The sequence below is a fragment of the Megalopta genalis genome, chromosome 4 (assembly GCF_051020955.1).
Source record: "Megalopta genalis isolate 19385.01 chromosome 4, iyMegGena1_principal, whole genome shotgun sequence".
Taxonomy (NCBI): domain Eukaryota; kingdom Metazoa; phylum Arthropoda; class Insecta; order Hymenoptera; family Halictidae; genus Megalopta; species Megalopta genalis.
In genome coordinates this window covers 377,179-389,350 of record NC_135016.1, presented here as the reverse complement: position 1 = coordinate 389,350, position 12,172 = coordinate 377,179, and the positions used below count along the sequence as shown (strand labels likewise).

Genomic DNA, 12,172 nt, shown 5'->3' with positions numbered 1-12,172 from the left:
CACGGCATTGTCCGAGAGGGACTTGAGACGGTCGATTGCGTCGACCGTCGATCGCCCCTCCCGGAAGCCAAACTGGCAGTCCGCCAGATCGGGGCCGTCGCGGGACAGGTGTCTGGAGAGGCGGGCAACAATGATCTTCTCGAAGATCTTGCCCGCCTCATCCAGGAGACAAATGGGCCGGTACGCGGAGGGAGAATCCCCCGGCCTCCCATCCTTCCTCAAGAGGACCATCCGACTTTCTCTCCATAGGTCGGGGAACGTCCCCGACCTCAGGAGCCCAGAGTAGAGGCTCCTCAGCCTCTCCCCCAGGACGCTCGCGGCGAGTAACCAGACCCGGCCGGGGATACCGTCCGGCCCCGGGGCGGTATTCTTGCCCCGGAGCCATTTGACGACCGCGGCCATCTCCTCCGGCGCGACCTCAAGATCCGGGGACCACTCATGTTCCTCTGGCTCAGGGACGGGCCGGGACGCCTCCCCGCTAACGGGGAATAAAGCGTCAACGACCCGCCCGAGCAGCCCCGGATCCAGGCTCTCCGTCACGGGGGGCGCCCAGGGACGCAATCGTCCCAAAGCCATCTTGTATGGGCGCCCCCACGGATCTCGGTTCAGAGAGCCGAGGAGATCGCGCCAGGCCTGGTCCCTCGCTCGCCTGATGGCCAGCTGCAGGGCGACCACCTTCTCCCGATATCGCCCGTACAGCTGGGCAGCCAGCATGTCGTCCGTACGTCGTCGTCGACGGGCGCGAGCGTACTGGCGTCGCGCGCGGACGCACTCGGTGCGTAATTCCGCTATCGCGCGCGACCACCAGTACACCGCCTTCCTCGGGAAGACCCTGGCCCGGGGCATGGCTACGTCGCAAATGGACGTCATTGCGCCACGGAACCAATGGGCCTCCCCATTCCCGTCGACTGGCCCGGCCGGTGTTGCTGGCCAGGCCATGACGTGGGCCGCCGCCATCAGAGCGTCCTGGTCGAGGCGCTTCAGCGCCCACCGCGGTCGAGGCGAACCTTCATCGGCGGGGCGACGACGGAGTGTCGATGGTGGGGCGGCGGAGAGGTCGAGAACTATGTATCTGTGGTCAGACAACGTCTCGACCCCTTCCGCCACCCTCCACCCCGTAATACGACGCGCGGCCTGGGGCGTTGCCCACGAAAGGTCAACGATGGACCCCCCGTTATGCCGCACGCACGTATGGACCGAGCCCGTGTTCAGGAGACGGAGCTCCAGTCCCGCCGCCCAATCCAGCACCTCCCGGCCCCTCGAGTCAGTCCCGGGGGAACCCCAAGCCGTGGCCTTGGCATTGAAGTCCCCCAGGACCAGCACAGGACGGGGATGGCAGCGGGAGACGCATCTCCCTACCCCGTCCAGATACTGCTCAAACTCTTCGAGGGACCACCTTGGAGGTGCGTATATCGCCACAACCGCGGTGCCGCCCCAATCAACGGCCACGTATCCCAGGCCGCGCTCGATAAGCGAGCACGGCGGGGACCCCGGCCTCCCAGCCCAAATAATCGCGGCGGAGCCAATCGAGTCCCCCATCCAGTGTGGATATTTGGGGACCCTGTGCGGCTCCGCCACGACTGCCAACCCGGCACCCCGCTCGGCCATGCATTGAAACAGGAGATCCTGCGCTCTGGCCGAGCAGTTGAGGTTAACTTGTATTATCGGGCCCGGGGGCCCCATTACACAGCCGTGTCCATCGCCGTCACGGCCGCGGATGCGGTGGCGTCTGGGACTTTAATGGCCCCATCCGCCCCAGCGGGCGCGGCGGTAGCATCAGGCCATGCTGCCTTTCCGTTGCTGGCCACGGTGGTCGCTGCCTTGGCCATCGTGGTTTCCCTCCTTTTTTTATTCAATCTGGCAGACGGCCTTTGGCCGCCTCCCTTGCCTCGCCCCGCACTGGCAGGACATGCCCGGCTGCCGAGGCGGTGACCAGACGGCTTGCCCGCTCCCGCACAAAGCCGACAATTGGGCGTGCCCGTACAGGCTGCCACCTTATGGTCCCGACTGCCGCATCTATAGCAGCAGTCGGACCTATCCTCGGCAGAAGTGCACCGCTGACTGGTGTGGCCAACACCAAGGCAACGGTAACACTGCAGAGGCCGGGCACTCAGGGCCTCCACGGCTGCCTGGGTCCAGCCGACAGTTATCCGGCCCGCGACAGCAACCTTGCGGGCGGCCGCGGCAGGACATCGGACCCAGAGGGTGCCCAATCCCGAGGGGGAAGACCGGATTTCGCCGGTATTGATGTCCCCCTCGCTGCACCCTCCCACGCGGGCAACAGCCGCAGCGACCTCCGCCGGCGTAGTCGAATCGACCAGGCCGCGCACCCTAAGGTCAGCTTTTTTGACCGGACGCGCGACCTTTACGCCGGTGCCTGCCAGCGCTTCCGCCACTTTTGTGGCGAGGACGGTGGCCTTGGCGGCACCGTCGGTGCCAGGGACCTCCAAAATTAACCCCCCAGTCACCGCCCTTCGCGGCCTCAGCGAGGCGATGCCAATTTCTGCCAGGTCCACCTTGGACCTGGCAGTGGCCATCGCCTGCGCGTAAGTAATGTCCACGCCAGACGGAACCGTTATGGTAACCGCTGCTGTGCGTGGCGGTCGAGGAGGCAGGGGTGTCTCCCTGGGGGCCGCCGGGACCACCCGTCCTTTTTTATTATTCGACGCCGCAGTGGCCTTGGCAGCCGCCTTTTTAGCCTTCCGGCCAACCACCTGGGACCACGCCTCCTGGGGCGGAGGCGCGGCAGAGGGTAGCGCCGATTCTGCTCGCGGTCGAGCGGGCTCCGTCTGGGCCGCTATAGCCGCCCCAGCTTTCCCACCCTTCTTCTTCTTCTTCGTCTTCTGCCGCACCCTGTCCGAAGACTGTGAGGGGACGGACGGCCCAGGGGCCACCGATCGCAGGGCCGAGTCCGCTCGCGGCGCGAGCTCCCTCCTGAATGACGCCAATTTGGCGTCTATCAGGGCGCCTATTTGCGCCAGAAAATCTGCAGGCGCTGCCGCAGGTGGTGGCGAGGACTTTTCTTGCCCGGAGCGATGGCAATCCCGGGCGCCGACGTTCGGCGGCGATACTGATCCCTCTCCCGGGCGCGGCGGCGGAGGCATTGCGGCAGCAGCCGTTCTCGCCTCCACCACCTGCCGGAGCCGGGCCACCTCCGCCTGCAGCTCCATCATTTGCCCCCTGAGGACGGCATTTTCGGCCTCCAGGACACGCGTGGCGTCGGTAGCTGACCTCACTGCCAGCTCGGACACCCCCACCCTGCCGTTTAAGGCGGCCACCCTCAGGGCGCGGGCCAAGTTGCCCTTCAGCCCCTTTGACACGCCGGAGATCCTGGCCACCTCATCCAGGCTCTCCAGTATAGCGGCCGCGACATCCCGCGTCGGACGGTTGCGGAAATTTTCCTTGATATCCGTCTCGTCCGGGAGCGGGACGCTCGACCGCGATGGTCTCGGCACGGGGGCACCCGGGTCGAATATCGCCGCCACCTCCCTTGCCTCGGCCTCCAGCTGCGAAGCTTCGGCCAACCTAAGTTTGGCCTCTGCGAGGCCAACATATTCGCCGGTCGTCGGCGGCCGTCCTCTCTTCCTCGCTGACGACGAGCCCGGGACACTCTGCGATGAGTGGTGGGAGGAGACAGAGAAATCTGACTCCTCCCCCTCATCGCACTCACCAAGGCCCGCTGCGGTCCTCTTTTTGCCGCGTGTCGCCGAATGCCTCCGCGACACCGGCTCTGTGCATCTTTTGAGGCGCACGATAGGCCCGCGCACCTCCCCCACACGCTCGTTTCCCCCCTCCCCGGTTGTTTGTGAAAAAGTAGACTCCATACTTAATCCCAGGAGTGTGGTCGGAAAGGAGGTCACCCCGGGTAGAGCCGCCATACCCGGGGAAGGCTAATACGCCCGGGGGGTCGCCAGGTACCCCGGGGTTGTCCGCTAACGATTGGTGCACCCACCAACCATAGCTGGCGCTTACTCCAGCTACACCCTCATCACCGCGCAACACTGCTTGGGGCTAGGGATTTTTTAGAGAGGTTGTCATCCTCGCGGCCCGGCCGGTTAAGGCAAGACCCCCGTTCCTGTAAAACATGACCACAGGTTTACGGTATGTGTCCGACTTTAGTTGGCCCCTCCCCTCAAGCTACTCCGGCATGGTAGAACCTGCCAGGGAATAAATTCCCCGCCGGCACAGCCTTGAGGATCATTAGGGCACGAAGCCCCCCCACCACGACAAGGTAGCGGACACGGGGGGGACCTTGACATAACCTTTTTTTTTTTTTTTTTTATTTTACGTGGAGGAAATCTGCTCGCCAGACACCCCCGCCCCGCCCGGGGGAGCGGGACGAGGGTAGTGTGGGGTTTGACCCACTAAAACCTCCACGGCGACCTGAGGACGCAGGACCGATCGCTGGCGATTCAACGGGGGAGCCACGGGAACTCTTGAAGAACACTACCGCGGCTCCCCCTCGCCTGGCCGGCCATCAAGGTGGTAACGATGGCCGGCCGCGTCCCGGGGGGAGATAAATCCTCCACCCTAAAATCCATTTACATTCGGCAGCGCGAGGGGTCGCACCCCGAACCGCCCCGACACGGCGACCGCGCGATAGGTGACCAGGGCCCCCGCCCTGATCACAGCGGCCGCCGGGGGGATGACGAGTATATTGGAGGAGGATCACAGTTAAACCTCGCCTCCTTCAGGCGACTCGTCATCCCCCACTCCCAACAGTGGAGGTCCTCCTCTGTTGGCGGGCGGCGGGCAATGAAACCAGCATGTTCTGGTACACCCGCCGCCCGCCTACTCTCAGCTGCCCGGGGTTTCTCGGCGCGGGCGCGCACGCCGTCCCCGGGCACGTCGGGCGGGATCTGTAAGCTCCCGATCCCGCTCGGCAGCCTCCTTCCGCGACATAACCTCCTCGCAGAAAGAGATTGCTGCCGCCCACTTCCCCGGGCCCTCCAGCATGGCCCCAACTAGGCTGGAGAGTGCGAGGTCGTGGCCGACTTCTCGTCTTAGGACTCGGCGCAGCGCTGAAAAGGCGGGACATTCCTCCAGCGTGTGCTGCGCCGAGTCTTCCTCCGCGCCACAATGGTGGCACACCGTCGTCGCTTCCCGCCCGATGCGACACAGGTAGACACCGAAGCAGCCATGCCCGGTGAACACCTGCGTCGCTCGGTAGGAGAGCCTGCCATGCCGTCTCTCCCGCCACGAGGTGAAGTGCGGCAGGAGAGCCCCGGGGACGCGCTCGCCGGCGTGGGAGCAAAGCTCGGCACGCCATCTGGCGAGCGCTAGTCGCCAGGCCTGGAGCTCGAAGCCCTCGACCGTCTCTCGCTCCGGCGGGGCCCCTCGAGCACGGCTGGCGATGCTTGTGCGCCTATAAACATAGGCGCGCACCGCCGCCTGAAGCTCGAAGGGAAGTTCTCCCGCCAGAGCAAGCGCCGCCACGGTAGACGTGGTGCGGTAACCTCTTATGAGGCGGATGGCCATCCGCCTCTGCAGCCGGCGCAACAACAGCGTGTTGCGCCGGCTGGTCATCACGTACGGCGCCCAGATTGGGGCACCGTATAAGGCCATAGACCGCACCACGCCCAGGTATAGGCGGCGCACCAAATCACCCGGTCCCCCGAGGTTGGGCAGCAGGCGGCCCAAAGAGGCCGCCGCCTTTTCGACTCGGGGGACGAGACGGTCGAGATGCGCATCGAAGCTCCAGCGGCTGTCGAGGATCAGTCCGAGATATTTCAACTCGGACTTCACCTCGACGCAGGCTTCTCCAACCCGGATCCACGATCTGGCCGGTGGCCGAGACCGAGGCCGTCCGTGGAAACCAGACAGCCTCGGCCTTCTCCGGGGCTATTTTCAGCCCCAGATCGCGGATCCTCGCGACGACGGCTGCCACCGCAACCTCTGCTCGTCGGATGGTCCTCTCGAAGGTACTCCCGACGGCGACCACCAACGTGTCGTCCGCGTAGCAGACGAGGGTGGCACCGTCGGGCAGGGAGGCCTTTTCCAGGACCGCGTTGTAACCCAGGTCCCACAGGAGCGGTCCTAAAACGGACCCCTGCGGGACCCCGCGGTCCACTTCCCTCCGTATCATCCCGTACCGGCCCGGGTATTCGACCCACCTGTCCCGCAGGTAGGCCACGGTCACCCGCCTCAGATAGGGCGGCACCTGGTGATCGACGAGGGCCTCCCTTATGGCGGACCAGGGCAGGGTGTTGAACGCATTGACGATGTCAATGGACACCGCCAAGCACACCCCGCCCCTTGCCACGGCATTGTCCGAGAGGGACTTGAGACGGTCGATAGCGTCGACCGTCGATCGCCCCTCCCGGAAGCCAAACTGGCAGTCCGCCAGATCTGGGCCATCGCGGGACAGGTGTCTGGAGAGGCGGGCAACAATGATCTTCTCGAAGATCTTGCCCGCCTCATCCAGGAGACAAATGGGCCGGTACGCGGAGGGAGAATCCCCCGGCCTCCCATCCTTCCTCAAGAGGACCATCCGACTTTCTCTCCATAGGTCGGGGAACGTCCCCGACCTCAGGAGCCCAGAGTAGAGGCTCCTCAGCCTTTCCCCCAGGACGCTCGCGGCGAGCAACCAGACCCGGCCGGGGATACCGTCCGGCCCCGGGGCGGTATTCTTGCCCCGGAGCCATTTGACGACCGCGGCCATCTCCTCCGGCGCGACCTCAAGATCCGGGGACCACTCATGTTCCTCTGGCTCAGGGACGGGCCGGGACGCCTCCCCGCTAACGGGGAATAAAGCGTCCACGACCCGCCCGAGCAGCCCCGGATCCAGGCTCTCCGTCACGGGGGGCGCCCAGGGACGCAATCGTCCCAATGCCATCTTGTATGGGCGCCCCCACGGATCTCGGTTCAGAGAGCCGAGGAGATCGCGCCAGGCCTGGTCCTTTGCCCGCCTGATGGCCAGCTGCAGGGCGACCACCTTCTCCCGATATAGCCCGTACAGCTGGGCAGCCAGCACGTCGTCCGTTCGTCGTCGTCGACGGGCGCGTGCGTACTGGCGTCGCGCGCGAACGCACTCGGTGCGTAATTCCGCTATCTCGCGCGTCCACCAGTACACCGCCTTCCTCGGGAAGACCCTGGCCCGGGGCATGGCGACGTCGCAAATCGACGTCATTGCGCCCCGGAACCAATGGGCCTCCACATTCCCGTCGACTGGCCCGGCCGGTGTTGCTGACCAGGCCACGACGTGGGCTGCCGCCATCAGAGCGTCCCGGTCGAGGCGCTTCAGCGCCCACCGCGGTTGAGGCGAACCCTCATCGGCGGTGCGACGACGGGGTGTCGATAGTGGGGCGGAGGAGAGGTCGAGAACTATGTATCTGTGGTCAGACAACGTCTCGACCCCCTCCGCCACCCTCCACCCCGTAATACGGCGCGCGGCCGGGGGCGTTGCCCACGAAAGGTCAACGATGGACCCCCCGTTATGCCGCACGCACGTATGGACCGAGCCCGTGTTCAGGAGACGGAGCTCCAGTCCCGCCGCCCAATCCATCACCTCCCGGCCCCTCGAATCAGTCCCGGGGGAACCCCAAGCCGTGGCCTTGGCATTAAAGTCCCCCAGGACCAGCACCGGACGGGGATGGCAGCGGGAGACGCATCTCCCTACCCCGCCCAGATACTGCTCAAACTCTTCGAGGGACCACCTTGGAGGTGCGTATATCGCCACAACCGCGGTGCCGCCCCAATCAACGGCCACGTATCCCAGGCCACGCTCGATAAGCGAGCACGGCGGGGACCCCGGCCTCCCAGCCCAAATAATCGCGGCGGAGCCAATCGAGTCCCCCATCCAGTGTGGATGTTTGGGGACCCTGTGCGGCTCCGCCACGACTGCCAACCCGGCACCCCGCTCGGCCAGGCATTGAAACAGGAGATCCTGCGCTCTGGCCGAGCAGTTGAGGTTAACTTGTATTATCGGGCCCGGGGGCCCCATTACACGGCCGTGTCCATCGCCGTCACGGCCGCGGATGCGGTGGCGTCTGGGACTTTAATGGCCCCATCCGCCCCCGCGGGCGCGGCGTTAGCATCAGGCGATGCTGCCTTTCCGTTGCTGGCCACGGTGGTCGCTGCCTTGGCCATCGTGGTTACCTTCCCTTTTTTAAGAAATCTGGCAGACGACCTTTGGCCACCTACCTTGCCTCGCCCCGCACTGGCAGGACATGCCCGGCTGCCGAGGCGGTGACCAGACGGCCTGCCCGCGCCCGCACAAAGCGGACAATTGGGCGAGGCCGTACAGGCTGCCACCTTGTGGTCACGACTGCCGCATCTATAACAGCAGTCGGACCTATCCTCGGCAGCAGTGCACCGCTGACTGGTGTGGCCAACACCAAGGCAACGGTAACACTGCAAAGGCCGGGCACTCAGGGCCTCCACTGCTGCCTGGGTCCAGCCGACGGTTATCCGGCCCGCGACAGCAACCTTGCGAGCGGCCGCGGCAGGACATCGGACCCAGAGGGTGCCCAATCCCGAGGGAGAAGACCGGATTTCGCCGGTATTGATGTTCCCCTCGCTGCACCCGCCCACGCGGGCAACAGCCGCAGCGACCTCCGCCGGCGTGGTCGAATCGACCAGGCCGCGCACCCTAAGGTCAGCTTTTTTGACCGGACGCGCGACCTTTACGCCGGTGCCTGCCAGTGCTTCCGCCACTTTTGTGGCGAGGACGGTGGCCTTGGCGGCCCCATCGGTCCCAGGGACCTCCAAAATTAAACCCCCAGTCACCGCCCTTCGCGGCCTCAGCGAGGCGATGCCAATTTCTGCCAGGTCCACCTTGGACCTGGCAGTGGCCATCGCCTGCGCGTAAGTAATGTCCACGCCAGACGGAACCGTTATGGTAACCGCTGCTGTGCGTGGCGGTCGAGGAGGCAGGGGTGTCTTCCTGGGGACCGCCGGGACCACCCGTCCTTTTTTATTCGCGGCCGCAGTGGCCTTGGCAGCCGCCTTTTTGGCCTTCCGGCCAACCACCTGGGACCACGCCTCCTGGGGTGGAGGCGCGGCGGAGTGTGGGGCCAATTCTGCTCGCGGTCGAGCGGGCTCCGTCTGGGCCGCTTTAGCCGCCCCAGCTTTCCCACCTTTCTTCTTCTTCTTCGCCCTCCGCCCCACCCTGTCCGAAGACTGTGAGGGGACGGACGGGCCAGGGGCCACCGATCGCAGGGCCGAGTCCGTTCGCGGCGCGAGCTCCTTCCTGAATGACGCCAATTTGGCGTCTATCAGGGCGCTTATCTGCGCCAGAAAATCTGCGGGCGCAGCCGCAGGCGGTGGCGAGGACTTTTCTTGCCAGGAGCGATGGCAATCCCGGGCGCCGACGATCGGCGGCGATTTTGAGCCCTCTCCCGGGCGCGGCGGCGGAGGCATTGCGGTAGCAGCCGTTCTCGCCTCCACCACCTGCCGGAGCCGTGCCACCTCCGCCTGCAGCTCCGTCATTTGTCCCCTGAGGACGGCATTCTCGGCCTCCAGGACACGCGTGGCGTCGGTTGCTGACCTCAATGCCAGCTCGGACACCCCCACCCTGCCGTTTAAAGCGGCCACCCTCAGGGCGCGGGCCAAGTTGCCCTTCAGCCCCTTTGACACGCCGGATATCCTGGCCACCTCATCCAGGCTCTCCAATATAGCGGCCGCGACATCCCGCGTCGGACGGTTGCGGAAATTTTCCGCGATATCCGTCTCGTCCGGGAGCGGGACGCTCGACCGCGATGGTCTCGGCACGGGGGCACCCGGGTCGAATATCGCCGCCACCTCCCTTGCCTCGGCCTCCAACTGCGAGGCCTCGGCCAGTCTAAGTTTGGCCTCTGCGAGGCCAACATATTCGCCGGTCGTCGGCGGCCGTCCTCTCTTCCTCGCCGACGACGAGCCCGGGACACTCTGCGATGAGTGGTGGGAGGAGACAGAGAAATCTGACTCCTCCCCCTCATCGCACTCACCAAGGCCCGCTGCGGTCCTCTTTTTGCCGCGTGTTGCAGAATGCCTCCGCGACACCGGCTCTGTACATCTCTTGAGGCGCACGATAGGACCGCGCACCTCCCCCTCACGCTCGTTTCCCCCCTCCCCGGTTGTTAGTGAAAAAGAATCCATAATTGGTCCCACGAGTGTGGTCGGAAAGAAGGTCACCCCGGGCAGAGCCGCCATACCCGGGGAAGGCTAATACACCCGGGGGTCGCCAGGTACCCCGGGGTTGTCCGCTAAAGATTGGTGCACCCACCAACCATAGCTGACGCTTACTCCACCTACGCCCTCATCACCGCGCAACACTGCTTGGGGCTAGGGATTTTTTAGAGAGGTTGTCATCCTCGCGGCCCGGCCGGTTAAGGCAAGACCCCCGTTCCTGTAAAACATGACCACAGGTTTACGGTATGTGTCCGACTTTAGTTGGCCCCTCACCCCAAGCCACTCCGGCATGGTAGAACCTTCCAGGGAATAAATTCACAGCCGGCACAGCCTTGAGGATCATTAGGGCACGAAGCCCCCCCACCACGACAAGGTAGCGGACACGGGGGGGAAAAGAAATTCACCACTTCGCAGTCGGTAGGACTCGAACCTACGCTCCCAGAGGGAATCTGATTTCTAGTCAGACGCCTTAACCACTCGGCCACGACTGCTCCTTACCTTGACATAACCTTTTTTTTTTTTTTTTTTATTTTACGTGGAGGAAATCTGCTCGCCAGACACCCCCGCCCCGCCCGGGGGAGCGAGACGAGGGTAGTGTGGGGTTTGACCCACTAAAACCTCCACGGCGACCTGAGGACGCAGGACCGATCGCTGGCGATTCAACGGGGGAGCCACGGGAACTCTTGAAGAACACTACCGCGGCTCCCCCTCGCCTGGCCGGCCATCAAGATGGTAACGATGGCCAGCCGCGTCCCGGGGGGAGATAAATCCTCCCCCCTAAAATCCATTTAAATTTAAATTCGGCGGCGCGAGGGGTCGCACCCCGCACCGCCCCGACACGGCGACCGCGCGATAGGTGACCAGGGCCCCCGCCCTGATCACAGCGGCCGCCGGGGGGACGACGAGTATATTGGAGGAGGATCACAGTCAACCCTCGCCTCCTTCAGGCGACTCGTCATCCCCCACTCCCAACAGTGGAGGTCCTCCTCTGTTGGCGGGCGGCGGGCAATGAAACCAGCATGTTCTGGTACACCCGCCGCCCGCCTACTCTCAGCTGCCCGGGGTTTCTCGGCGCGGGCGCGCACGCCGCCCCCGGGCACGTCGGGCGGGATCTGTAAGCTCCCGATCCCGCTCGGCAGCCTCCTTCCGCGACATAACCTCCTCGCAGAAAGAGATTGCTGCCGCCCACTTCCCCGGGCCCTCCAGCATGGCCCCAACCAGGCTGGAGAGTGCGAGGTCGTGGCCGACTTCTCGTTTTAGGACTCGGCGCAGCGCTGAAAAGGCGGGACATTCCTCCAGCGTGTGCTGCGCCGAGTCTTCCTCCGCGCCACAATGGTGGCACACCGTCGTCGCTTCCCGCCCGATGCGACACAGGTAGACACCGAAGCAGCCATGCCCGGTGAACACCTGCGTCGCTCGGTAGGAGAGCCTGCCATGCCGTCTCTCCCGCCACGAGGTGAAGTGCGGCAGGACAGCCCCGGGGACGCGCTCGCCGGCGTGGGAGCAAAGCTCGGCACGCCATCTGGCGAGCGCTAGTCGCCGGGCCTGGAGCTCGAAGCCCTCGACCGTCTCTCGCTCCGGCGGGGCCCCACGAGCACGGCTGGCGATGCTTGTGCGCCCATAAACATAGGCGCGCACCGCCGCCTGAAGCTCGAAGGGAAGTTCTCCCGCCAGAGCAAGCGCCGCCACGGTAGACGTGGTGCGGTAACCTCTTATGAGGCGGATGGCCATCCGCCTCTGCAGACGGCGCAACAACTGCCTGTTGCGCCGGCTGGTCATCACGTACGGCGCCCATATTGGGGCACCGTATAAGGCCATAGACCGCACCACGCCCAGGTATAGGCGGCGCACCAAATCTCCCGGTCCCCCGAGGTTGGGCAGCAGGCGGCCCAAAGAGGCCGCCGCCTTTTCGACTCGGGGGACGAGACGGTCGAGATGCGCATCGAAGCTCCAGCGGCTGTCGAGGATCAGTCCGAGATATTTCAACTCGGACTTCACCTCGACGCAGGCTTCTCCAACCCGGATCCACGATCTGGCCGGTGGCCGTGATCGAGGCCGTCCG

The 12,172-nt window shown here is 65.1% G+C and overlaps 1 non-coding gene across 1 annotated transcript; it reads right to left on the bottom strand.

Moving 5' to 3' along the window:
* Window positions 1-10,519: 10,519 nt before the first annotated feature.
* On the bottom strand, window positions 10,520-10,601 carry TRNAS-AGA (transfer RNA serine (anticodon AGA)). Its single transcript has one exon. It is a non-coding gene; the product is annotated as a tRNA-Ser (tRNA).
* Between the last annotated feature and the right edge of the window lie 1,571 nt (window positions 10,602-12,172).